This window comes from Canis aureus, chromosome 1 (genome assembly GCF_053574225.1).
Source record: "Canis aureus isolate CA01 chromosome 1, VMU_Caureus_v.1.0, whole genome shotgun sequence".
Classification (NCBI taxonomy): domain Eukaryota; kingdom Metazoa; phylum Chordata; class Mammalia; order Carnivora; family Canidae; genus Canis; species Canis aureus.
The window spans coordinates 86761487-86789346 of record NC_135611.1 but is presented as its reverse complement, the minus strand read 5'-3'; the positions used below and the strand labels follow the sequence as shown (position 1 = coordinate 86789346).

Sequence of the window (27860 nt, the reverse complement as noted above, 5' to 3'; positions counted from 1 at the left end):
AGAACCATCATTTAGTTTGAGAAAACTATGTCCTTGCCCTGAAAGCCAAAGCAGAAATAAGTGACCCTGTCACCATAGTTCTGCTCCCACTAAACCTGTTCTATGTACCCAAACAAGTTGGCAGAAGAGCTGCGATCTGAGGCCCAGGGTGAGGAGAGAAACTATATTTGGAAAGGAAAGAAGAACATTTACTGAGTGCTTATTGTATATTTATTATCTGTTATAAGTGCCTCATGACAATTCTCTCATTAAATCCTCACAGCTTTACCATGCCATAGTCTTCTCCGAGTGTCCCTCCTGCTTGCACCACCTGGCCCAGGGAGGTTAGGGTCCACCATCATGCTCTCCCTGCATCTCTAAATCCAAAAAACAGAGGCAAGCCCCTTGTATACCTAGCCTGGACATTTTTCATGCACCAATCCCCACACTTAACTAATGAAAAGCTTACCAGAAATTGGATTAACACGTTAGGCAGATCATAGGCTCAGAGGCATATGGCAATGAGAGTAAAACCATAGGCCTACATGTTTTAATCCCGGTCTTTGTTTCAATCCCCTGCTCATGCCTTTCCCCCTTTCTTCAAGCTTGGGAGACACAGCACTGATGTTCTTGGCTCCCTACATGTCAACAAGGCACGCCACCGCGGAGCTGAAACCTTGGGGGAACTCAGACCCAAAACATTTGAGAATAGAGCATATGGCTTCCTCGAAGCAGAATGGCACAGTGACATGTGTCTTTACAAACTTAACAGGCTGTAATCTGCTGCAGCTGCTACGGAAAGGCCTGTCTATCTTGGCATTGGACATCCTCTGTTCATAAATTAGCTTTTCAGCTGGGCTTAGGTATGGAAACCAGACAGCTCCTAAAGTGAAAGAGGTTTCTGGAACAGAACTAAAAAGCATATTGAGATGCCAGGCTGAGGATTCATAATTTTTAGGTCTCTTGTTGATCAGTAGAATAGTCATTTCTTTATCAGTCACGGAAGCAGCAGCACAACCATGGAGAAGCATCACAACTTTGCCTACACAGTTATTAGGGAAAATGTCATTCCTTGGCTGCGGAGAAATCTCCAGATACATAGCTAGGGAAGGGTTAGGTCCGTAGCATTGTTAGATGCTCTTCTCGACCACCACCAGCTGCCTCACTTCTCACCACAGTCTATTCTAGATGTTTCCAGGTAGCGATGATGCATCACAGCATTTTCACTCTGTTCAACCCCCTCCTGACAGGTGAGTCCTCGCTAGCATGGAAGGTCAGTGACAGCAGAAATCACATTGATCCTGTTGACTATTGTATTCCCACCACTTCGCACAGAACTAGATACATAACAGGCATTTAGTGAGTATTTGTTGAATGGAAAATAAATTCCTTTACTCTTAGGTCAGGTTTCTTCTCTCCCTTTGCACTCACTTTCTCCAGCTGTGGCACATGCTTCCTGGCCTCAGATTTTATTGTACCCAGATGGTTCTTCACAACATGAATTCTCTCAGAATCCGTATTTGCTGCAACCATGTGTTATCTGCAAAAGAAGTACACTACTATTAATGTACCTGCGGTCAAAAAGTGCAGTTGTTCATTGCAGCCCGAGGTGGAAGGAAGATGCCTCTTTCCTTGAGACCATAGGGAGACAGCAGTATTTTAGAATCAGATGACATTTTAAGTGTTTACTATTCCAAAGGGTCTTTCCTCTGCCTAGGTCAGGCTGCTAATCTCTTTCTTCAGATGACTTTTTCTAAGTTTTTCTTTTGAAGATTAATAGACTGATTGATTGATTGATTGACTGATTTGAGAGAGAGAGAGAGCATTGTAGGGAGGGGCAGAGGGAGAGAGAAACTCAGGCAGACTCCCCACTGAGTGCAGGGCCTGACACAAGGCTCGATCTCATGACCCTGAGATCATGACCTGAGCTGAAACCAGGAGTCCAACGCTTAGCTGACTGCACCATCCAGGCACCTATAAGGTTTCTTTTATTACCATAAAAGTAGCTACTGCTCATTGTTAGGATGGGGAAAAGAAGAAGGTACAAAAAGTAAAAACAAGATGAATAGAAAACCTCCCCTGGTATCTGTGTCCACACGCTTCCATCTAACTCCCCACATTAGTTCTCCTTTCACTGTAGTTTTTTAATGTAGTATCTACCCCTTGAATGTTGTGGCATTTTTCCTGAGATTCTATCACCTTTTCCCCTCTTCTCTCACGTACTGTTCCTGGCTCATCTATGTACTATCAAGGCTTTGGGTACCCTACATGTTATTCAAATACCCTTAGAATTGGGCTGAATTAAAAAAAAGAAAAAAGAATTGGGTTGAATTGAATTGAATTGCTACTCTGTCCTCCTTCCCTTCAAGGCCTGGCCAACAGAGCATGAACACAAACAACACTAGCCAAATAAAACATGCTGTTTATTAATGGCATTAGCAGAGCAGAGCTCTAGCAAAAGCTGGAATGGGAAACACAGCTCAGGCTCAAGGGACCCACTTGCTTCCCAGACTTGAGCCCCGAGACTCAGCTATGCCAGGAATAAGTAAGCAATAAAGACCGGCACTGCAGAGGCAACCCCAAATCCACTTACAGATCTACCCATGTGGACAAGAACTAGAGGCCTGCCTCACCAGCCCCAACACAGAGGAACAGAGAGGCAGACACAGACAGAGCAAGCTCAACTCCTGATATGGCTTTGCAGTTGCCACTTGGCAGGCCGGTCTGGCCCATGGAGGCAGACAGAGCAACAAAAAGGAATAGCTATTCTTCATACAAGGGGCAAGTCCTTGACTCTAACCTGCCAGCAGCATGGATCCAGAGAGTAGGAAAAGAGGAAGGCATGCCATTAATAACACCATGAATACAGTGGCTCTGCCCTCAGAAAAATATAGCCCATTAACTTCAGGTTCTGAGCTACTGATGAACCTTTTCTCTCCCTTAGCAGGGAGTAATGAGGGATGTGAGATGAGACAAAGCACGCTTCCCGGCACTCCCCCAGTTAGTCCAATTATCTATGGGCTAAAGCTACTGTGAACAGCCAATACTGCTCCCCAGTACTGCCTGGCACATAGTAGATACTCCAGAGATATTTGTTGACTAAATTAATCAGGAAATGACTCCCAAATCTGTATGTTGTATGTCCAGTCCAGACCCCTGTCATGAACTCCAGTCCACCTTCCCCAAGCCTTCCTTCTTCTATCTCATCTTAGTAAATGGAACCACTACCAATACAATCATTCATGTCATTATCTTTCAGCTCTCTCCACCAAGGATGGATCACCCCCAAGAGAAATTAACTTCTTACCCAGTAGTCAGAGCCTCCCTCACTCCCCTTTTATGGTTTTAGCAAGATGGCAAGCAAAAAAATTTTGCTTATTCAAAGAAATTTATCTAGACTTTTGATGTCTAGGAAACATTCCTTGAAGACAACAAAGATTGGATTCACATCCTCTTGCCTTCACTGTATTCCCTTACTTGATGGATAAGTATCCTGCAAACTTCCCTTTTCATACCTTATGAATTATATTTTAGGTCATTAATTCAAATATATAAAATTATCTTGATATTTTTAACCCCAACCCCAAATGAAAACAAAAACAAGAAACTTCCTTGGATACTGTATCTTACACACACATTTCTTAAGCAAATTAAAATTATTCTGCAACTCTTATTATAGTGGTTAAAACTATCTCCCATTGTCTTATTATTTTACCTAATTTTTTTCTTGGCTTTAAAATTTTGGAAACCATCTTCAACTCCTGAATTACCACTCAAGAAAAAGGACTATTGGGCAGCCCAGGTGGCTCAGCGGTTTAGCACCGCCTTCAGCCCAGGGCCTGATCCTGGAGACCCAGGATCGAGTCCCACGTCGGGCTCCCTGCATGAAGCCTGCTTCTCCCTCTGCCTGTGTCTCTGCCTCTCTCTCTCCTCTCTGTGTATTCTCATGAATAAATAAATAAAATCTTTAAAAAAGAAGAAGGACTATTTTCTCTGTGATATGAAATGTTCAAAAGAAAGTTAATAACTTTTTCTGTGTAATTTAAAATATCTCATTTCCTGTACAAGTTCTCTGAGAGTACCCAAGACTCAAAATATCAACATGAAAGACCCATCTCAACACCAATATCTTATCATACTCCATAGTTTTTAAAAAGTTGCCAACCAGTTCTCATCTTACAAAGAACCTAGATAATTCACTTACAGAACATCTCATAGTTCACTGGCTTGGTTTTGCTAGAAGTGGGTCACAAATGTATAACAAGACAAAGAATTCAAAGAAAATAATTAATTATGGTATCAAACAGCACTTGAATCAAAAGAGAACAGGTATGTAACCAAGGCTTGACTGCAAAAATAAATTAACATATGAAATGCCTAGACAGGGCAGAAATAAAATGTCACCCCTGGTCAGGGGCTATTATAGAAGGAGACTAACATTCATTCATTTATCCCTGATTATTAGAGAAGAATATGATTTCTGCCCAGAAAGGACCTCAGAATGTTTATCCACTGGCCCATAAGGACACTGTCTGCAGTTTATTTTAACTGGAATATTTGAAGAGCCAAAATATTCCATTTGCCAAGTTATAGAAATCAATAAATCTTACTGTATAAACTGGTTCTTGGCATTCTCAGCCATTATTCCTACTTTTTATCATCTGGCCTGCATAAAGCTATTAAAGTAATTCTTTTCAGATTGGGCATTTTTTCTGGGGAAAGTATTTGTAACAGCTTCCTTTTAACTTATGAATTTATTCAAATTAAATATCTGCAGGCAAGATCATCTCTGGAATATGAAATACTCGAAGAGTTTATATTCTATAAAGTCAGAGATCTGACTTCAGCGGTGAATCTACCACTTCTCAGCTGGGTGGCCTTGAGTAAATCATGTTTTCTGAGCTGCAAGTTTTTTATTTGTAAGATAGAGATGATGACAATACTCACCTCATAAGATTTTGGTGCAAATTTAATGACATTATACATGCAATGAGACAAAGACATGTAGGCACCCCATAAATGCTCTTTCAAAGAAAGTACAGATGAATAATTTTACATCTTTAAATGTGGAAAGTCTTTCCATGCATGGTGAAAAACAAGAAACCATAAATTAAAATATTAATATATTTACATAAAACAAAGTTTTTTGAGTAACAAAAATATTTCAGTCAAGAATAAAAGACACTTCAAGAAAAATATTTGCAACGTATGTACCAGGAAAAGGGTAAATATGCACAGTGCATCACATTCTTATAAATCAGTATGAAACAGGAAAAAAACAGGCAAAGGATATGAATACATAATTCAAAAATATGGAGCCAATACCTATATGAACAGATGTTCAGCCTCACTAGGAATCAAAGAAATATAAATAAAGCAACAGATTGGCTATGATGAAAAAGATGGGTAAAACCCAACATTTGCAGGTGTGGAAGCTGGTAAGTATATTGATTGACCAGATCTTTTTAAAGAGCTCTTTAGTGATATGATCAGAATTTTAAATATGTATTCCCTTCTCTTGGTTATATGATTTTTTCTGGATATTTTATATGGGTATTATTTCCACAGTTGGACAAAAAAAATAAAGCTATTTTCATTTTGTAAAATTAAAATAGTTTTTCCCTTATTCTCAGGATTGTTATGAGAATAGAATTACATTCTCTCCCAAATAAGATCACAGACAGCCTTACAGGGAATGATCATAGCCAAAATGATTACTAATATCCATGTGGCACCTCATAAATGGAAAAAGTACTGCCACTTACCTCAATTCTCATAACTGCTATTCATAAACAGAGCTGGAACTCTCATTGCTCCACTAGGAATGAGCATGAGTCTAGAGGCTCTTTTTATCCACAGGTGGCATCAGGCATTGCCCCTTGGACTGGAAAAATGGGAAGGGGGCCAAAATTCAGGAACCTGGACCATCTTCTCCACTGGCCATCCCCTGGGGGGGACTCAACTATCAGTAAGTTAATACCTATATAGCACCTTTAGGCTCTTTTACCTATGGTTCTTTTGCCTATTGCAATATATTGCATAAAAGGGACTGCTTGCCATCTGTTGAATGTTAAAAAGAACTGCTCCTCATTGCAACTTTATGAAATCAGTCTTGTTCTTTAAGATCCGTATCAGATCTGTCCATGGGATGTGAGAATTGCCCCTTCCTGCCAGTAAGAGCTTAAATTTACACTCTTATCTATGACCCCATCAGAAATCATGATGACCAAAATTAGGATTGGGCAAACTGCTCTGCAGTTATATCCCAGATCCCAGTCTTCACCTCATCCATCCACACCATTATACTTGTCAGGCTACTTTCCTACATTAGGTACCAATATGCTTATCTTCTTTCCCTCTCACATTTTTTCAAAAAGATACTGGAGAAAAAAATACACAAGCCTTCTGAGACTCCTTCATACTAAAGTACAAATGAGGCCAAAATCAATGGCATTTCATACCCACAGGATAAAAAAATCTAAGGTAATATATAGTGAGGTTACTATAAGTACGATCTCAGAGTATTCAATTATTTGCAAAATATTTTGAGGTGAGAAGCTGTTTCTGACATCATATTAACAATGGTGGTGCCATACAACATTGACCAGAGGACCTAGGCCCAGATTTAGCCAGATTTGGGTATTTAAACATTATTTATCAGTATATCTTTTTTTAAAAAAAGGTATTTATTTATTTATTTATTTATTTATTTATTTATTTATTTATTTATGAAAAACACAGAGTAAGAGGCAGAAACATAGGCAGAGGGAGAAGCAAGCTCCCTGCAGGGAGCCTGATGCAGGGCTCGATCCCAAGACCCCGAGGTCATGACCTGAGCCCAAGGCAGACGCTCAACCACTAAGCCACCCAGGTGCTGTATTTATCAGTATATCTTGAAAGTTAGGGAATTTTCCTGAAATACACCGTAATCTTCTCTATGGGACCTTAAACCTCACCAGCAATTGACTGTGAATAGCTGGTATAAGCATTATCTTTACTTAGAATGTCCTGGAAAACCTTAAGAGGATCAGAATTTCTTTAAAGTCTTAAAAAAAGAATATGCCAAAGTAGAGGGGTAGCAACTTTTCAGCCTGAAATAAATCGTAGCAACTACTATGTACTCAATTACAAAAGAGCTCTATTAATGAAATCTTTCATTTTCTGTATCAACGAAAGGTCAAGTAAACTACAGTGGAATAGTATGGAATCAGTAAGAATGACAATGTAAACTATTATTTGAGGGCACAGAAAGCTGTCCATGATATATATTTTGAAGTAGGTTAGAAGTATGGATATTGCAACCCCATTTTTTAAATGTATGTAACAGGGCATTGTTTTCAAGGAGGAAGAATTAAGCCAATGTGTTTTCATTCTCAACAATCCATAGTTCCAAGTCACCCTATGGCTCCAATATCGAGATCCCTGTCGATGGCCTCAGGTTCTACCCTAGGGTAGAGAGGACACTACTTCCAAAAGTAGAAATCTATCCTAAGACAGCCCCTTCCAAAGTGGTTACTGAAAGAATAAGGTAAAGGAGATAAAGGATGCAGATTTGTGCAGGCATTCTCTCCAGGGGCTGACGGCTCAGAGGTGAGAAGGTGGGAGCCTATGTAGTGCACAGGTTGAGGAAAATGCCTAAGACAAAGGGACTTTCACCTGCTTCCTTTAAGTAACACTGAATTGCTGCTAAGTTTTTTCTGTACTTAATAATCACCACACACTGTTGGAAAATTAAGAGGATATATGGTTCCCATTGTATCCCAGTATCGTACACACAAAAATAAACACACACAATTATGTGGAGATGGGGAAAATATCATTTGCCCAGTAGCGATAACAGAAGTTGGAGCTGGATAAATAATGTGGCATGGGACTTAGAGCAGGCACTCTTCCAACCTGATTTGGCAGCAAATCTTTCTCCCTCATCGTAAACACAGGCTCCATCTCACTTCAAAGCTCTGGCCACTTTTGGCCACCAGAAACCGAACCAGTTCTCCAAACTAGACAAAAGACCATCTACTGGTTTCAATTAGTCATTAAAAGTGCTCTGTTAAGTAGAAAGAATATGTTCAGTGACCAACCCGAAGAAGAATCTTCCCTAAGGAAATGTTGCTAGATTCTCTAACAGCACAGCAAAAGAGAGGTTCTAGACAAAGCAGCTATGATTAGCAAAGAAAAAGAAAAAAAATGAGGAAAATATCATGGTGTAGGTTTCAAAACTCTACGTGCCATGTAACACAATCACATGTTGCCAAATGCAGTCAGGCTATGGAAATCATGACCTGTAATCATTAAAAATAGGGTTTAATGCCTTTCCATTGCCCACAAATTTAAGACAGATGACATGACTAGCCTCATCCCAGCCAAGATAGACAAGACTTTTGGGTTTAGGGGTTTTTTGTTTTGTTTTGTTTTGTTTTGTCGTTTTGTTGTTGGGGGGGGGGGGTTGTGGGTTTTTTTGTTTTGGTGTGTTTTGTTTTGTTTTGTTGCCTCTCATTATTCCCAGAGTATGATTTTCTAAGAACTAAAACCTTTACAAATGTAACTAACCCTTCCAACTAACCGGAGTTGCCAATTGGTTCAGAGCCTAAGACCATGTCCAGGGAGTTCTATAAATTTTGCATAATGCCAAATACATAATCCTTGTTTCTAAACTTTCTCAATATGCTTTGACAATGGCAAGACAAAGGGAAAATTGTTATTGCAGCTAAAGCAATTGTTCAATGGAGCCCAGACTTGTGGAACTGTGATGACTGCATTTAAAAACTTAGATTCTTCAGGGCAGCCTGGGTGGCTCAGCAGTTCAGCCCAGGGCATGATCCTAGGGACCCAGGATCGAGTCCCACGTCGGGCTCCCTGCATGGAGCCTGTTTCTCCCTCTGCCTGTGTCTCTGTGCCTCTCTCTCTGTCTCTCATGAATGGATAAATAAAGTCTTTAAAAAAAAAAAAAAACTTAGATTCTGCCCTCTTAGGTATGACATGGACCAAGGTCCTACATGGGGCACAATGCACAGCTTCCAAGGCCTTCTGTCTGCTGAGGAACCATGAAACTAAGAGTCAAAACTCCTGACTTTAATTCTGATACTATATTTGATTCACTTCTGCCCAAGTTTTGCTAAACATCACCATCCAATACCACTTAAATGTTTGGAAATCCTCTAACTAATATGTTCCATGACTGAATTTTCCCTTTTTTTTCTTGGAAATGGCAAAAGGACTCAGTCACCTATGTAGTTGAATAATAACAAAAGCTGGAAAGCTACAAGAGAAAGTATTTCAAATATCCTTGCATGACTATTTAAGCCAAGCTTAGTTTTCTGTTTTCTGCAAATCAATATTGAAAGTAGTTTCTTTTTTCTAAGCACATGTTCTAATGGTGAGGCAATTTCAAATAAGAAGTATTAACTGAAAACCATGTAGCAATGTAGTACTATGACTACACTGCAAAATAAAAACAAGCAAATGAGATTTAGCACCTGCCCTTGAGAATCTGTCATTCATTTGTTCAAGTTAAATGTATTTAGCATCTACTATAGGACAGAAGAGGCACGATCCCTGCCTTCACAGAGCACACAGAATGGTGGAATGATCGATAATTAAGCAATTACATGGAGTGCCTGGGTGGCTGGGTTGGTTGAGCATCTAACTTTGATTCCAGGTCAGGTCATGATCTCAGGGTTGTGAGATCGAGCCCTGAGTAAGGTTCCATGCTCAGCTCAGAGTCTGTTTGTCCCTCTCCCTCCCTTTGCATGTGTTCACACACGTTCTCTCTCTGTCTCTCTCTCTCTCTCTCTTTCTCTATTTCTCTCAAATAAATTAAATCTTTTTAAAAATAAAATAAAATAGGGGCACCTGAGTGGCTCAGTTGTTGAGCGTCTCCCTTTGGCTCAGGTGGTGATCCCTGGGTTCTCAGATGGTGTCCCGCATCATGCTCTCCTCAGGGAACCTGTTTCTCTATCTTCCTATGTCTCTGCCTCTCTCTCTGTCTCTCATGAATAAATAAAATCTTTAAAAAAATAAAATTAAATTAAAAAGATAATTAAGTCATTACAATGTGTCACACTAGAGATAGTCTGGCATGGTGTGGAGGCACAAATGGACACCTACCATGAGCTTGGAAAAGTCAAGAAAGGCTTTCTAAAGAGAGCAAACTGAACTACAAATAGACTTTTCAAGACAAAACAGGAATATTCCCGGTTTTAGAGATGATTATGCTGGTGAAGACAGGTGCTTGTTTATGGCTTGAATTATTCATTCACTAATTCCACAAGTATTGATTGAACACACACTATGTTTCAGGTATATAATAAAAGGGATTCCCTTCTTAATGTTATTATTATCGTAGTAGTAGTATCAAAGATAATATCATCTAATAAGTTATAGATTATGTGTTTATTAATTTTGTCTTTCATGCAACAAACACTGGACTGAATGCCTAAGAAGATAGCTGACATTCCTCAAGTTGCTGACATGAAAAGTTGTCAAAATCAGGCAAAGCTTCTGCCCACAACTCATGTTAAACAACCAGTTAGGTAATTATTCATTATACTTCAATTCTTTGTGCTATGGAAAATATTGCTGATTTTAAAATACATAGGAAGTTTTGTCAGGGATCTATGATTCTAATCATTCCATTTATATATTAATACTAACTGTGCAAAATAATATATTAAACATATGCTTAAAATATATGGAAACAGTAACATACCTGGGGATGGAGACTGTAATGTGGTAGTAGATGTTTAACAAGTTCTCAAGAAAACACAAAATATCTTACTTTGACTATTTCAGTTGCTGTGATATAAACAGTCCCCACCATGGCCAAATGCAAACTATCAATGTTTTACCAATTGCTTTGTAAAATTTCTGAAAACTTATCAATCAACCTTTAGGAGCTGATATAAGCCAGCACTAACATACCACTAGGTGAAAGTAAGAGATAAAAACTCTCCTAGTTTCTTGCATTGTCCTGGATGTATTAAAAATAATAATTTATATTACTTTTCAGTAGAAAAAGTAATAATTTCTATTAGTCTCTAACAATGACAAAGATCATCATTTCTAGGTAGCTATTAAAAGACAAATAGAGGAATGCATTAAGAACAAGCAATTGGAGAGAAAATAGAATAATGAAAAATGTTTAATTAATCAAAGAAAATGCAAGAAAGGAGAGAAAATAAAATATAAAATAGGTGGGACAAACTAAAAACTAATAATAAGATTATAGAAATAAAGTAAGTGTATAGTAATTGTAATTAAGTGTAAATGGACTATACACCCCAATTAAATGTCAGAGTTGTCAGGGTGGATGTAATCCAAGATCTAACTACATGCTATTCAACACTCTTTAAATATAAGGATATAAAATGAATAAAAGTACATGATGACATTTTATAATATATACATAGCAAATCATTATGTTGTACGTCTTAAACTTACAAAATATTATGTCAGTTATATCTCAATAAAGCTGAGAGGAAAAAAGCAACATATATTTTTAGAAAGCAAAATACTGGAAATATACATACCACACAAATACCAATCAATAAAAGCTTACTTAGCTATAATTATATCACATAAAGTAAATTTTAAGGTAAGAAAATTGCTAAACAGATATTTCATAATAAGAATGGGTCAACTAAGAAGATACAAAATTTTTATAAAAGATAGAAAATTTTTAAATTCGTATTCAACAAGAAAAATTAATGAAATAGGAGCAACAGACAAATCCACAATTACAGTTGAAGACTTCAACCCTCCCCAGTAATTAATAGAACAAGAAGATAGACAGTCAATAAGATTGTAGAAGATTTTAACACTATTAACCAACTTGACCTGATTAACATTTATGCAACACTCAGCAAATAACTGCAGTATATTTATTCTTTTCAAATGTACATGGAAACATATACAAAAAAATTCCCTATATGCTGGGCTATAAGGCCAATTTCAACAAATTCTGAAATGACTAAAGTCATATAGAGAACAGTCTCGGACCACAGTTGAATTGATGATTAAATCAATATGAAAAGAAAGCAAGAAAACTAAATGTTTGGAAATTAAGCAATATATTTATAAATAACCTGTGGACCAAAGAGGAAATTACAGTGGAAATTAGAAGTATTTTAACTGGGCAGCCCAGGTGGCTCAGCGGTTTAGTGCCGCCTTTAGCCCAGGGCCTAATCTTGTAGCCCTGGGATAGAGTCCCGCATCAGGCTCCCTGCATGGAGCCTGCTTCTGCCTGTATCTCTGCCTCTATCTCTCTCTCTCTCTGTGTCTCTCATGAATAAATAAATAAAATATTTTTAAAAAGGTATTTTAACTGAATGATAGCAAAAAATATAGCAAAACATAATTTGCTTCTAAACCAGTCCATACAGAGAACTGTAGCACCTTAAATGTGTCTATTAGAAAAGGCTAAAAAATCAGTGACCTAAAAATACCTCTCCAAAAGTTAGAAAAAACAAGAACAAATTACACACAAAGAGTGAAGAAACAAGGAAATGACAGAGGTACAAAAAATAATTAATGAAGTGGAAACAAATTATTCAGTAGAAAAAATTAGCGAAGCCAGTTTTGTTTTTAAAAGATTCATAATTAATAAATTCCTAGTAATTCGTACCAAGAAAAAAACAAAAAGTTACAACTTACTCTTGCCAGAAATAAAGAGAGGACATCACAGATATGACATTTTTTTTTAAAGATGCTATTATAAATTATCGTAGGCTACTTAACTTGAAAAATTTGAGTGAAATAGACAAATTCCTGGAAAAATACAACTTACCAAAACTAACATAAGAAAAAACTGAAAATCTGAATAATCCTTTATCTATTAAGGAAATTTAAAGCTTAATTAAGAGCCTTTCCACACTTTCTCTCAAGATGGCAGAGAAGTAGGGAGGCCCTGAGTCTGTCTCATTCCTTGAATACAACTAGATAGTTATCAAATTATTCTGCAAACCTGAGAAATCAATCAAAAGTCTGAGAAAACAAATACTCCAAGTCTACAGGTAGAAAAGCCACCACCTCTTGGGAGGTAGAAGGTGTGGGGACTTGAGCCCAGGGCGATATAGCTGAGTATACGGTGGCAGGGAGGGAGCCTGCTTAAGGAGGCTACTGCAAGGTAGTATAAGCAGCAGAGCATAAAACTTGAACTTTTAGAAGTCTGCTACAGTGGGGGACAGGCCTGGCTTAAAGGTGCTCAGGCAGTGAAGCAGAACAGAATCCCAGGTATGACGCCATGATCTGAGGATCCCCTGGGCTGTGAGAAGAATGGGTGACGCCTAAGTGCAGCACAGTTTCCAGGTAAAAGAGTGGGGAGACCAGTGGAGAATAGTGAGTCTATGGGCAGGCTTTCTGCTCTGTATTGCCATAAACCGTGAACTGCTGCCGGGTCATGTGACTGCTTTCCTGGGACAGGTCCAGCAAAAGGCATGGCAAGATTCCCCCCAGTAGTCCCTAAAATTTGGAGTTTTGAAACTCAGTCACCTGCAGGAGATTAAAATGGCAGGCACAGGCAGGATGAACACAGAGTTCTGACAGAAACCTGGGAGACCAGAGTGAATGACTGCTCTTCTGTGAGGGCTCACTGAACAATGGGGGGGGGGGGGTGTAAACTTTCAACTCCAGGGCTAGAGAGTAGGGTGCGGCCACATTCATCCCACCCATGAGTCCTGAAAGCCTTCAGGGAGCAAAACAGCACTGCCTGGTGGAGTCTGGAGCTGCTTACCCAACCCTGCCATCCTGTGCACTGGAGGTGCATTTCCACCAGGGCAAGTCCACCTGAGAACCAGCACAACAGGTCCCTCCTCCAAAAGACCAGCATGAAGAACTCCCTCCCACCAAGTTTACTGATCATAGAGGCTGCAAAGCTTCACCTCCAGGGGAAAACAGTATCTAGCATCCTTTATACTTTTCTTCTATAGCTTTTTGTTATTTTTAAATTATTTTTTTTATTTTTCCAATTCTTTATTCTTTTTAAATTTTTATATATATTTTATTTTTTTTTTTTTGTTTCCTTTAATTGTATTTTGTTTTATTTTTTTTCCGTGCTTTCTTATTTGGGGATCTAATTTCTTTTAACAAGCAGACCAAAACACACCCAGGATCTAGTTTTTTAATTTTTTTGTAGTTGTTGTTGTTATAATTATTTTTGTTGCTTTTCTTCCTTCCTTCCTTTCTTTCTTTCTTTATTTCTTTCTTTCTTCTTTCTTCTTTTCTTGTCTGGACAAAACAATGAGATGGAAAAATTCATCCCCCCAAAAAAGAACAGGAGGTAGTACTTACAGCCAGGGATTTAATCAACTCGGATATAAGATGTCTGAACTAGAATTTAAAACAATGATTATAAGGATACTATCTGGGCCTGAAAAAAAGCATAGAAGACACTACAGAATTCCTTATTGTAGAGATAAAAGAACTAAAATCTGGTCGGGCCAGAATTAAAAATGCTATAACCAAGATGCAGTTCCAAGTGCAGGCCGTAACAACGGAGATGAATGAGGTAGAAGACTGTATTAGTGTATAAAAGAATAAATTATGGAAAATAATGAAGCTGAGAAGAAGAAAGAAAACTATTAGGTCACAAAGGTAGACTTAGGGAACTCAGTGATTCCATAAAGTGAAATAGATCCATATTATAGGAGTTCCAGTAGAAGAGTGTGAAAAGGGGGCAGAAGGTTTATTGGAACAAATCATAGCTGAGAATTTCCCTAATCTAGGGAAGGAAATAAGCATTTAAGTCCAAGAGCCCCAAGAACTCCCCTCAAAATCAACAAAATCAACAAAAATGACATATTACGGTGAAACTTACAAATTACAAAGATAAAGAGAAAATCCTGATAGCAGCTCAGGACAAGAAAGTCCTTAATCTATGAGGTAGATACATGACACTGGCAGCAGACCTGCCCACAGAGACCTGTCAGGCCAGAAAGGATTGGCATGATATATTCAACGTGCTAATGGGAAAAATATGCAGCCAGGAATACTTTATCCAGCAACACTGTCATTTAGAATAGAAGGAGAGATAAAGAGTTTCCAAGCAAACAAAAAAATAAAGGAATTGGGATGCCTGGGTGGCTCAGTGGTTGAGCGTCTGCCTTTGGCTCAGGGTATGATCCTAGAGTCTCAGGATCAAGTCCCACATCAGGCTCCCTGCAGGGAGCCTGCTTCTCCCTCTGCCCATGTCTCCACCTCTCTCTCTGGGTCTCTCATGAATAAATAAATAAAATCTTTAATAAAATAAAATAAATAAAATAAAATAAAATAAAATAAAATAAAATAAAATAATTCGTGAACACTAAACCAGCCCAGCAGACCCTTTGATCAGAGACACCAAAATTAACAAAGACTAGAAAGGAACAGAGACAATCTAGAGAAACAGTGACTTTACAGGCAATACAATGGCACTAAATTCATACCTTTCAATAAATACTCTGAATGTACAAACATTATATGTTCTCATTCATTTGGGGAATATAAATAATAGTGAAAGGGAATATAAGGGAAGGGAGAAGAAATGTGTGGGAAATATCAGAAAGGGAGACAGAACATAAAGACTCCTAACTCTGGGAAACGAACTAGGGGTGGTGGAAGGGGAGGAGGGCGAGGGGTGGGGGTGAATGGGTGACGGGCACTGAGGGAGGCACTTGACGGATGAGCACTGGGCGTTATTCTGTATGTTGGCAAATTGAACACCAATAAAAAGTAAATTTATTATTAAAAATAAATAAATAAATAAATACTCTGAATGGAAATAGACTAAATGTGCCAATCAAATGACATAGGGTATCAGAATGGATTAAAAAAAACAGGACCCGTAAATATGCTACCTAAAGGAGACTAATTTTAGATCCAAAAACACCTGTAGATTGAAAGAGTGGGGAAGGAGAATCATTTATCACACTAATGGACATGAAAAGAAAGCTGGAGTAGCCATCCTCATATCAGACAAAATAATTTTTTTTAAGATTTATTTCGTCATTTGAGAGAGAGAGAGAGAGTGACCAGCATGCATGTGCAGGAAGGGGCAGAGGGAAAGAATCTTCAAGCAGACTCCCCACTGAGCTCAGAGCTTGATGCGGTGCTCAGTCTCACAACCCATGAGATTACGACCTGAGCCAAAACCAAGAGCCAGACACTCAACTCACTGAGCCACCCAGACACTCCCAGATAAACTAGATTTTAAACCAAAGTCTGTAATAAGAGATGAAGAAGGATACCATATCACAATAAAAGGGTCTATCCAACAAAAAGATCTAAAAGTTGTAAATATTTATGCCCCTTAACTTGGGAGCCTCCAAACATATGAATTAATTAATAATAAACTTAAATTCACTGATAATAATTTGATAGTAAGGGGTTTTAACACCTCACTCATAGCAATGGACAGATCATCTAAGCAGGAGATCAACAAGGAAACAGGATTTTGAATGATACACTGGACCAGACGGACTTCACAGATATAGTCAGAGCATTTCATTCAGATATTCAGAATATTTATTCTTTTTGAGTGCATATGAAGCATCCTCCAGAATAGATCACTTACTGGGTCACAAATCAAGACTCAATTGGTACAAAAAGAATGAGGTCATACCATGCATATTTTCAGATCACAATACTATGAAACTTGAATTCAATCACAAGAAAAAATTCGAAAAAAAAAATTTTGAAAGGACCACAAATACATGGAGGTTAGAAAACATCCTACTAAAGAATCAATGGGTCAACCAGGAAATTAAAGAAGAATTTTTTTTTAAGATTGTATGTATTTATTCATGAAAGACACAGAGAGAGGCAGAGACACAGGCAGAGAAAGAAGCAGGCTCCTCACAGGGAGCCCGATGTGGCACTCGATCTCAGGATCCCAAGATCACAATCTGAGCCAAAGGCAGATGCTCAGCCACTGAGCCACCCAGGAGTCCCTTAAAGAAGAATTTTTTTTAAAACTTGGAAGCAAATGAAAATGAAAACACGACAGTTCAAAATCTTCGGGATGAAGCAAAGGTAGTCCAGAGAAAAGTATATAGCAATACAGGTCTTCCTTAAGAATCAAGAAAAGTCTCAAATACACAATCTAACCTTAAACCTAAAAGTTCTGGGGGAAAAAAAAAAAACAGCAAATAAAGCCTAAATCCAGCAAGAGAAGAGAGATAATAAAGATTAGAGCAGAAATCAATGATATAAAAATCAAAAGAACAACAGAAACTAGGAGCTAGTTCCTTGAGAGTATTAAACAACATTGAGAAACTCCTAGCCAGATGTATCAAAAAGAAAAGAGAAAGGACTCAAATAAATAAAATCAAAAAAATAAATAAATAAAATCATGAATGAAAGTGGATCACAACCAACACCAAAGAAATATAGACAATTATAAGAGAATACTATGAGCAATTATATGCCAACAAATTAGGCAATCTGGAAAAAATTCCTAGAAATATATAAACCATCAAAACTGAAACAGGAAGAAATACAAAATGTGAAGAGACTTCTAACTAGCAAAGAAACAGAATCAGTAATCAAAAATCTCCCAACAAACAGGTCTCCAGGGCCAGACAGCTTCCCAGGGGAATTCTACCAAGTGCTTAAGGAAGAATTAACACCTATTCTCCTGAAACTGTTCCAAAAAAAAAAAAAAAGAAATGGAAGGAAAACTGCCAAACTCATTCTATGAGTCCAGCACTACCTTCATCCCAAAACCAGGCAAAGACCCCACTAGAAAGAATTACAGACCAATATCCCTGATGAACGCTGATGCAAAAAATTCTCAATAAGATACCAACTAATCAGATCCAACAGTACATTAAAAGGATTATGCACCACAACCAAGGATTTGTTCCAAAGCTACAGAAATGGTTCAACATCTGCAAATCAATCTGATACACCACAAGAATAAAAGAAAGGATAAGAACCACATGATCTTCTCAATAGATAACAAAAAAAAGCTTTTGACAAAATACAGCATCTTTTCTTGAAAAAAACCCTTTAGCACATAGGGGTAGAGGGAACATACCTCACCATCAGAAAGGCCATATATGAAGGACCCACAGTTATATCATCCTCAAAAGGGAAAAAAATGAGAGCTTTTCCCCTAAGATCAGGAACACAACAGGAATGCCAGCTCTCATCACTGTTGTTCAACATGTACTAGAAGTCCTAGCCTCAGCAATCAGACAACAAAAAGAAATAAAAGGCATCCAAATTGGCAAAGAAGAAGTCAAATTTTCACTCTCTGCAGACAGCATGGTGTTCTATGTAGAAAACCCAAAAGACTCTACCAAGAAATTGCTAGAACTGATACAGGAATTCAGCAAAGTTGAAGGATATAAAATCAATGCACAGAAGTCAGTTGCATTTCTCTACATTAACAATGAGACTGAAGAACAAGAAATCAAGGAATTGATCCCGTTGATAATTGCACAAAAATCATAAGATACTTAGGAATAAACCTAACCAAAGAAGTAAAAGATCTGGATTCTGTCAACTATAGAACACTATGAAAGAACCTGAGGAAGAAAGGAAGAGATGGAAAAACATTCCATGCTCATGGATTGGAAAAATAAATATTGTTAAAATACCTATGCTACCCAGAGCAATCTACACATTCAATGCAATCCCTATCAAAATACCACCAGCAGGGGTGCCTGGGTGGTTCAGTCAGTTAAGCGACTGCCTTTGGCTCAGTGTCCTGGAATCAAGTCCTTCTGCTCCATGCTCAGCAGGAAGTCTGCTTCTCCCTCTCTCTTTGCCACTCCCACTATTTGTATTCTCTCTCTCCCTCTCTTGATCTGTCAAATAAATAAATATTTTTTAAAATACCACCAGCATTTTTCACAGAGCTGGAACATAAAATCCTAAAATTTGTATGGAACCAAGAAAAGACCCTGAATAACCAAAGGAATGTTGAAAAAGAAAACTGAACCGAGTTGCATCACAATTCCAGACTTCGAGCTCTATTACAAAACTGTAATCACGAAGGCAGTATGATACTGGCACAAAAACAGACACATAGATCAATGGAACAGAATAGAGAACCCAGAAATGAACCCTCAACTAATCTTTGACAAAGCAGGAAAGAATATCCAGTGGAAAAAAAAAAGACAGACTCTTCAACAAATGATGCTGGGAAAATTGGACAGCCACATGCAGAAGAATGAAACCAGACCACTTTCTTATACCATACCCAGAAATAAACTCACAATGAATTAGAGACCTAAATATGCGATAGGAATCCATCAAAATCCTAGAGGAATACACAGGCAGCTACCTCTTTGACCTCAGCTTCAGCAACTTCTTGCTAGATATATCTCCAAAAGCAAGGGAAACAAAAGTAAATATGAACTACTGGGACTTCATCAGGATAAAAAGCTTTTGTGCAGCAAGGAAACAATCAACAAAACTAAAAGACAACCTACAGAATGGGAGAAGATATTCACAAATGACATATCAGATAAAGGGCTAATATCTAAGATCTATAAAGAACTTATCAAACCCAACATCTAAAAACCAAATAATCTAGTCAAGAAATGGGCTTCTGCCATTGGGACATGAACAGGCATTTCCCCGAAGACATAAAAATGGTTAACAGGCACATGAAAAAATGCTCAACATCCTTCAGCATCAGGGAAATACGAATGAAAAGCACAATGAGATACCACCTCACACCAGGCAGAAAGACTAAAATTAACAACTTAGGAAACAACAGGTGTTGGTGGGGATGCAGAGAAAGGCTAACCTTCTTAAACTGTTGGTGGGAATGTGAATTGGTGCAGCCACTCTGGAAAACAGTATGGAAGTTCCTCAAAAAGTTAAAAATAAAAAATAAATAAAAAATAAAAAATAAATTTAAAAAAAAGTTAAAAATAGAACTATCCTACAACCCAGCAATTGCACTACTAGGTATTTATTCAAAGGACACAAAAATAGTGATTCAAAGGGGCACCTGCATCCCAGTGTTTAGCAGCAATTCCACAGTAGTCAAACTATGGAAAGAGCCAGATGTCCATCAACAGATGATTAGATAAAGAAGATGTGGTGTGTATATATACAACGGAATACTACTCAGCCATCAAACAAATGAAATCTTGCCATTTGCCACAATGTGTTTGGAACTAGAGAATATTATGCTAAGTGAAATAAGTCAATCAGAAAAAGACAATTATTATATGATCTCGCTCAAATGAAGAATCTAAGAAACAAAACAGATGAACACAGGGAAAGGGAAGAAAAATAAAACAAGATAAAAACAGAGAAGGAGGCAAACCATAAATGACTCTTAACTCTAGGGAACAAACTGAAGGTTGCTGGAGGGAAGGTGGGTAGGGGATAAGATAACTGGGTGATGAGCATTAAGAAGGGCATTTGAGGGATCCCTGGGTGGCGCAGTGGTTTAGCGCCTGCCTTTGGCCCAGGGCACGATCCTGGAGACCCGGGATCGAAACCCACGTCGGGCTCCCGGTGCATGGAGGAGCCTGCTTCTCCCTCTGCCTGTGTCTCTGCCTCTCTCTTCTCTCTTTCTCTCTCTGTGTGACTATCATAAATAAATTTTAAAAATTAAAAAAAAAAAGATTTCTGTTAAAAAAAAAAGAAGGGCATTTGATGTAATGAGCACTGGGTCTTATAAGCAACTGATGAATCATTAAACTCTACTCCTGAAACTAATAATATACTATATGTTAACTAAATTAAATTTAAATTAAAATAATAATAATAATAATTTTTAAAAGAATATTTCCACAAAGAAATCTGTAGGTTCAGCTAGCCTCATCAGTGATCCTCCAAATAATTAAGGAAAAAATTAATAACTTTAATTAATATTCCTTATATCCAGAGAATAAATAGGAAAAAAACATTTCTAACTCTTTTGATAAAGCCAGGATAACTTGCTTCTACAATCTGACAATACATTAAAAGAAAGAAAATCATAGGCTAAAGTTCTTTATAAAGAGAAATTTTAGAAAATCAAATCAGCAATACATAAAAATTATGATATGCCCTAGTGAAATAAGGTTTATTTCAGGAACGCAAAGATGATTTAATGTGCTAAAATCAATCTAAGAAATCTTTCATATTAACAAGAGAAAAATCATGAAAATCTTAATAGATGCAAAAATATCACTTGATAAAATTAAAAACCCATTTATGACTTAAAACAAAAAAGCTGTTAGCAAAATGGGAAGAGAAGGAATTTCCTTTATCTTATAATGTGTATCCACATAAAAACTACAGAGCAAACATTTAGAGGACAGTCTAACAGGTCAATATGTGAATATTAGCAGTTCTAGAAAAAGAGAACAAGAAATAAAAAGGAAGAAATTATCAAAGAAACAATAAACATGCTATCACAGTATCTCAGCATGTCATCAGTCAACAAAGAGAAAGTACTCTGGAAATTTCGAAGAGATTTCCCTTCTGTCCATTTATTGGAAGAAAAAAAATTACCTTGAATAAAAGATTATGTGAAATCTTCTAGCTCGTATTTGCATGGAATTTGGACCAAAAACTAGAAGACTTTTATTTGCAAGATCTTCGACCCCCTATAAATATTTCCCATTAATCCTTGATCTCCAAGGAAATGGAAGCAAACCCCTCAGCTTTAAGATACTGGAGTAAGTTTTTGCAATCTGGCCACCTACCCCTTATATAAGAACCTCCATTAGGGATAGAAAGTCACTGACATAAGTAAAACCATAAACACACATTATCTCAGGAGGAATTCCTTAATCATGAATGGCTATATTAGTAACATGCAGAAAAATGTTTTACAAAACTCACAAAAATATAGAGAAATTAAAATAAAAGCAGTAAGATATGTTCACCCCCTACAGTCCTTTTATTAAGAAATCAATAGGGGCACCTGAGTGGCTCAGTCAGTTAAGCATCCAACTCTTGATTTCAGCTCAGGTCTTGATCTTAAGGTTGTGAGTTCAAGTCCTCTGTTGGGCTCCACACTGGACATGGAGTCTACGAGAGAGAGAGAGAGAGAGAGAGAGAGATGTATTTGGCCCAAACAGTATTTTTATTCTTAAAAGATTTTATTTATTTATTCATGAGAGACACAGAGAGAGAGAGAGACAGAGACAGAGACATAGGCAGAGGGAGAAACAGGCCCCCCACAAGGAGCCCGATGTGGGACTCTATCCTGGATTCCAGAATCAGGACTTGAGCCAAAGGCAGACACTCAACCACTGAGCCATCCAGGCATCCCTCAAACAGTATTTTTAGAAATAGAAATTTCACATAAATTTCTCGTCATAACATTTGGGATATCTTGAAACATTTGAATTTCTCTTGAAATGTTTGAAAATCTAGCAATATTTGCCTGAATTTCCACAAAGCAACAACTGGCTGGTGTCAAGAAGCAGCTCCCCCTTTAAAATGAAGTTTTCAACCCCTAAATGGCTGTAGCAGCAAACCCTCCCTGTTGTCTTCCATGAGGCTCACTTCAATCATTTATATTACTTAGTTGGTACCTCTGGGCATATCAGCTTGTGACCTGTGTCCTGTATCTATGCCATTCAAAATGTAGTCCACAGAATCAGTAATACCTAGAAGTGCGGAATAAATGCAGATTCCCAGGCCCTACTACAGACCCACTGAATCAGAATCTCTGAGGGTAGCTTCCAGGAATCTGTGTCTTAGCAGGGCCTCTAATCACATTTATGTTCCACATGAAAACCTATGCTAGCAATTGCTTGTAGAACTTACTATGGAAAAGCTTTTTTCCCATTAACAATGGGTTTGTCTTCTCATCACACAAAAACATATCCTATCTTTCCCTAGCTACTAGAAAGCTCAGACATTAAGTTTGTGGATCTTTCCTAGAGTGACTATCTGGTCCATCCACCTGTGTTCTGTTCCCACTGGTCACTGCCCCTTGGTTTTTACCTCCTATTGAAATGTATTTTTTCCTATACAGCAACACTTTGGGGTGTTTTACATTAGTATTTTACTTATATTTGTTTATTTTATTATATATTTTTAAAAATTATATTTATTTATTCATCAGAGACACAGACATAGAGGCATAAACATACGCAGAGGGAGAAGCAGGCTCTTTGCAGGGAAGCCGACGTGGGACTCCATCCCAGGACCCCGGGATCATGTTCTGAGCTGAAGGCAGACACTCAACCACTGAGCCACCCAGGTGCCCCTCTTTTATTTTAGGTAGTTCTTGAGAGAGCCTGAAATCCATAGTAGAACCATATGAAGGTATAAGTAGATAAATAATGGTTCTGAAGTCTGACTGCCTTGGTTTGTTAACTCCTGGCTATTCCACGTATTGGCTCTGTGACCATAGACAAGTCAGTTCTGAGCTTTCCTAATCTTTTAAATGAAGGAAATATTTGTACTTCACAGAATAGCACAGAATAGTGTTAGGGTTAAATTGGATAATTCATGAAAAGCAAATTAGCACACTGCCAGAAAACAGAAAGAATCACCAGTCAGGGATTAATTCCAGCTGCACAGAATTAGAAGATCCACTTCAGGGATTACCAAATAGGAATTTATTGTCTCCTCAAAGAATTTCACATCGAGGTGGTGCAAGAAAGCAACTCCTCAGCGTCATCAGTTGTCTCGAGTTACTTCCCTCTTTCTCTCTGCTCTGCCAGCCTCAGTGAGTGGCACTTATCCTATGGTCTCCTTGTTGCCTCGAGATGGAAACTCTACCTCTATCCTCATCTCAACCTTCCAAAAGCAGCACTGACAGTGACAAGAAGAAAGAGGGGGTAGCAATATTAGGAAAGGAAGATTTTTCCAGAAATCACCTGCAAACTTCTGCTTTCTTTTTCTAATCAGAACTGTGTCACATAACCACTTCTAACTGCAAGAATGCTAGTTTTTTAGCAGAGCACATTATGACTTTCTTAGGAAAATGGGGGAAAAAATATTGTGTAGTTGACAAGCTTTAGCTGCCATCTAAAGACTCAATATCTTGAGTTCATTATTTTTATTTACAAAGAAAACTAAAAGACCCATCATAGGGCAGCCCCGGTGGAGCAGCAGTTTAGCACCGCCTGCAGCCCAGGGTGTGATCCTGGCGACCCTGGATCGAGTCCCATATCAGGCTCTCTGTATGATCCCTGTTCTCCCTCTGCCTGTGTCTCTGCCTCTCTCTCTGTCTCTATGAATAAATAAATAAAATCTTTAAAAAAAAAAAGACCCATCATGTATACCTTTAACAAGTCTGTGTATATATGTGTGTACACACACACACATACACACACTCACACACACACGTGGTCTAGAAGCTTTCCAGTTGAAAGTTCCTATGCAACCCTACATTGTTCAAGATGCTTATAAAATCACCAATATTAATAATAGCTACTGGCTATATCCAGGCACTAAAATATTTTATACATTATTACATTTTGTAAAAAAAATTTTAAGTAAACTCTGCCCCCAGTGTGGGGCTCAAACTCATAACTCTGAGATCAAGAATCACACGCTCTACTGCCTAAGCCAGCCAGGTACCCTCATACAATATTACATTTAATCTTCACCATACTATTAATAGCTATTAATATTTATACCCATTAAATTGATGTGGAAACTTAAATGTTTCAAAGAGACAATAACTTGCCCAAACTTACTTAGACAGTAAGTAGAATAGTTAGGATTTGGATTCAAATCTGATGTACTTCAAAAACCCCTGCTCTAAGATTCCTCTTTCTAAAGATCATTTCTTTACCTTTCAGAAAAGAATATATTACTATTTCTTACAAAGCAATAGCCTGGCCATTCTCACTCCCTTCATAGTTTTTTGTCCAAACATTTCTCTTCTAAGCAGAATACATTTCTCATTAAAATATGGTCCATAGTTTTTCTCACTGACTGAACAAGGATCCTGAGTGGGTATCTTTTTTATATGTTTCTTTTCCCTACCAAAAAGAAAGAAAGAAAAGTCTTTCAGGCATTGAAACATCCAGGCTCCACTTAGCTCTTGCCCTTAGCCAAAGACTACACTGCTCCTAGTAGAGACACCGAAGCTCTGAGAGATGCATCTTAATAATATTTTTGTAGAAATATTGTAGATCTTTTTCAACACTCAGACCTAAGAATGTGAGAAAATGGCATGTGGGAGGACAAGAGTCCCTGCAGTTTATTATTTGAGAAGACAAATTGGTTTTTCACAGGAGATGAAAGATTATGAGAAAACAGCATCCGCTGCTAAACATACTTCATTGTTAGGATGGTTAAAAAGGAACTGACATGCCATTGGAAGGACAAAATCCAGGAGGACCACAGAGGGAAACAGTGGGCTACACAGGCTGTCAACTTGTGCCATGACTTCCTCCTTGCTGTGAAAGCAGTAACAAAGCCCTGAACTATCCAGCTAGATCTTAGAGAACTGAGAAAGGTACACAGGCTGGACTTTGAATCGTAAGTAACATTTAAAAAAAGGAAAAAAGAGCTAAAGTTCAACCTAGTTTTTTTTCCCTTATGGCCAGTTTTCCTGAAAGCATCCTCACAAAAGATGGCTTATCCTTCTAGTCAGGAAATGAGCCATCCAGGTCCAATAACAGAGTACTAATGGGCAGCTCATCAAAATAAAAGGATGATACTTTTTTGTCTCCCCTAAACTGGGGTTAGAATAATGGATTGTTTCCCAATAGAGACTCGGCAAATAATCACAAATTACATTCCCTAAATAGAGGTCTCTTTGAAGATTCGAACTAGATAACAAAAGACCAGACCAAGAATCTTTGTTTATGTTTCACAAGCATTTCTCATTAGACTCCATGGAGGTTGCAGTAGATACTACGGATCAATTCTGTCAACACCCATGTCAGGATCTTTTTAGTATATGCCTTCATGTATTAGAAAGCTAATATATCTACATGACCCAGATTCTCTTGAAAAGTTCCTTTGAGAGCTTGTAACGCATAACCACACAATAAGAGGTAGGAGATCAGATCTTCCCACAAGAAGAAGCACTTAGATCTCCTGGACCAACCACAGCTAAAGTTCTACTTTCATGCCACTAACATCGTAGATGTCACAAGGCAAGTAACAGCAACAGAAAAAATTTCATTAAAACAATGTCAAAGTGGTTTAGAGTTTCTCTAAACCATGTTAGATTGTATATTATCTAAACTTAGCTCCCTGGCCCTCTTGGAAATCTAATATGCTACTTAATGCTCTAAAATTAATCACTTTCTGTTCAAACTACTTAGAGTAGATTCTGTTATCTGCGACTAATAATATTGGCCCATATGGAAATTTGCACCAGAAATGTTTGCCATAAGTGGACCCGTTAAGAAAATGGAAACTTAACGTTAGTTATTGTTTAAGTCTGCTCAGGCTACCATAACAAAATATCAAAGACTGGGTGTTTAAACAACAGAAATTTATTTTCTCCCATTTTAGAAGCTGGAAAGTCCAAGATAAAGGTGCCACCTTGATTTGGTTCCTAGGTAAAGGCCCTCTTCCTGGTTTGCAGACGGTTTCCTTCTCACTGTGTCCTCACATGGCAAAGAGTGAGAGCTCTGGTCTCTCTTCCTCTTCTTATAAAAACACTAATCACATCATGGGGACTCCACCTTCATGACCCATCTAAACCTAATTCATACCAAAGATTCCACCTCCAAACACCATCCGCACTAGGATTAGGGCTTCAACATATGAATGGGGGTAGGGGCTTAATCTGTAACAATTATCTATTCTGGTTAGGCATAAAGTCGGTTAATGCTGGTTAGCATTAAAGGTTGAGGCACTTAATGTCTAATGGATTTCCATGAAATACAGTGTCAACTTGTCACTATGGTTGTCTTGAAGGCAAGGGGCTACTAGTGGGCTTTGGTGACCCAAGTCATGGCTGTGAAAAGCTATTCTGACCAGTATGGGGCATGCAATGGTTATGTGGGATATGAGCTAGCTATTTCAACTGTGCTGGAGAGCTTTAATAAAGAAAATATTAAATTTGAGATTTTAAATTCTTGGCTAAAATCACAGAGAGAGAACCATGACTTCACTAATGCGGACATTATCTCTTGCTGCCGCTATGCAGATACAGCCAAAGCGAACCTGTAGGGTCTGATCCTATGGGTTGTTAAAATACAACATAGGTTCAATTCCAACCTTGTTCTAGAGCTTTATATAAAAACATATTATGAGCAGCTGTATACCAATAAATTAGGCAATCTAGAAGAAATGGATACATTTCTGGAAAACCACAAACTACCAAAACTGGAACAGGAATAAATAGAAAACCTGAACAGGCCAATAACCAGGAAGGAAATTGAAGCAGTCATCAAAAACCTCCCAAGACACAAAAGTCCAAGGCCAGATGGCTTCCCAGCGGAATTCTATCAAACGTTTAAGGAAGATACAATACTTATTCTACTAAAGCTGTTCTGAAAGATAGAAAGGGATGGAATACTTCCAAACTCATTCTATGAGGCCATCATCACCTTAATTCCAAAATCAGACAAAGACCCCACCAAAAAGGAGAATTACAGACCAATCTCCCTGATGAACACAGATGCAAAAATTCTCAAAAAGACACTAGCCGATAGGATCCAACAACACATTAAGAAGATTATTCACCATGACCAAGTGGGATTTATCCCTGGGATGCAAGGCTGGTTCAACACTCATAAAGAAATCATATCAACAAGAGAAAAAACAAGAACCATATGGTCCTCTCAATAGATGCAGAGAAAGCATTTGACAAAATACAGTATCCATTCCTGATCAAAACTCTTCAGAGTGTAGGAATAGAGGGAACACTCCTCAGTATTTTAAAAGGCATCTACAAAAAGCCCACAGCAAGTATCATCCTCAATGGGGAAATGCTGGGAGCCTTTCCCCTAAGATCAGGAACACGACAGGGATGTCCACTCTCACCATTGCTATTCAACATAGTACTACAAGTCCTGGCC

The 27860-nt window shown here is 38.0% G+C and overlaps 1 long non-coding RNA gene across 1 annotated transcript in view; it reads right to left on the bottom strand.

Moving 5' to 3' along the window:
* Nucleotides 1-297: 297 nt before the first annotated feature.
* The window catches only part of LOC144289124 (uncharacterized), a 38474-nt gene continuing 10911 nt past the window's right edge, over nt 298-27860 (bottom strand). Inside the window, exons 2-3 of the long non-coding RNA XR_013357176.1 lie at nt 21833-21939; nt 298-1519 (exon numbers count right to left, since the gene is read on the bottom strand). This is a non-coding gene — a long non-coding RNA (uncharacterized LOC144289124). The remainder of the gene's footprint in view (nt 1520-21832; nt 21940-27860) is intronic.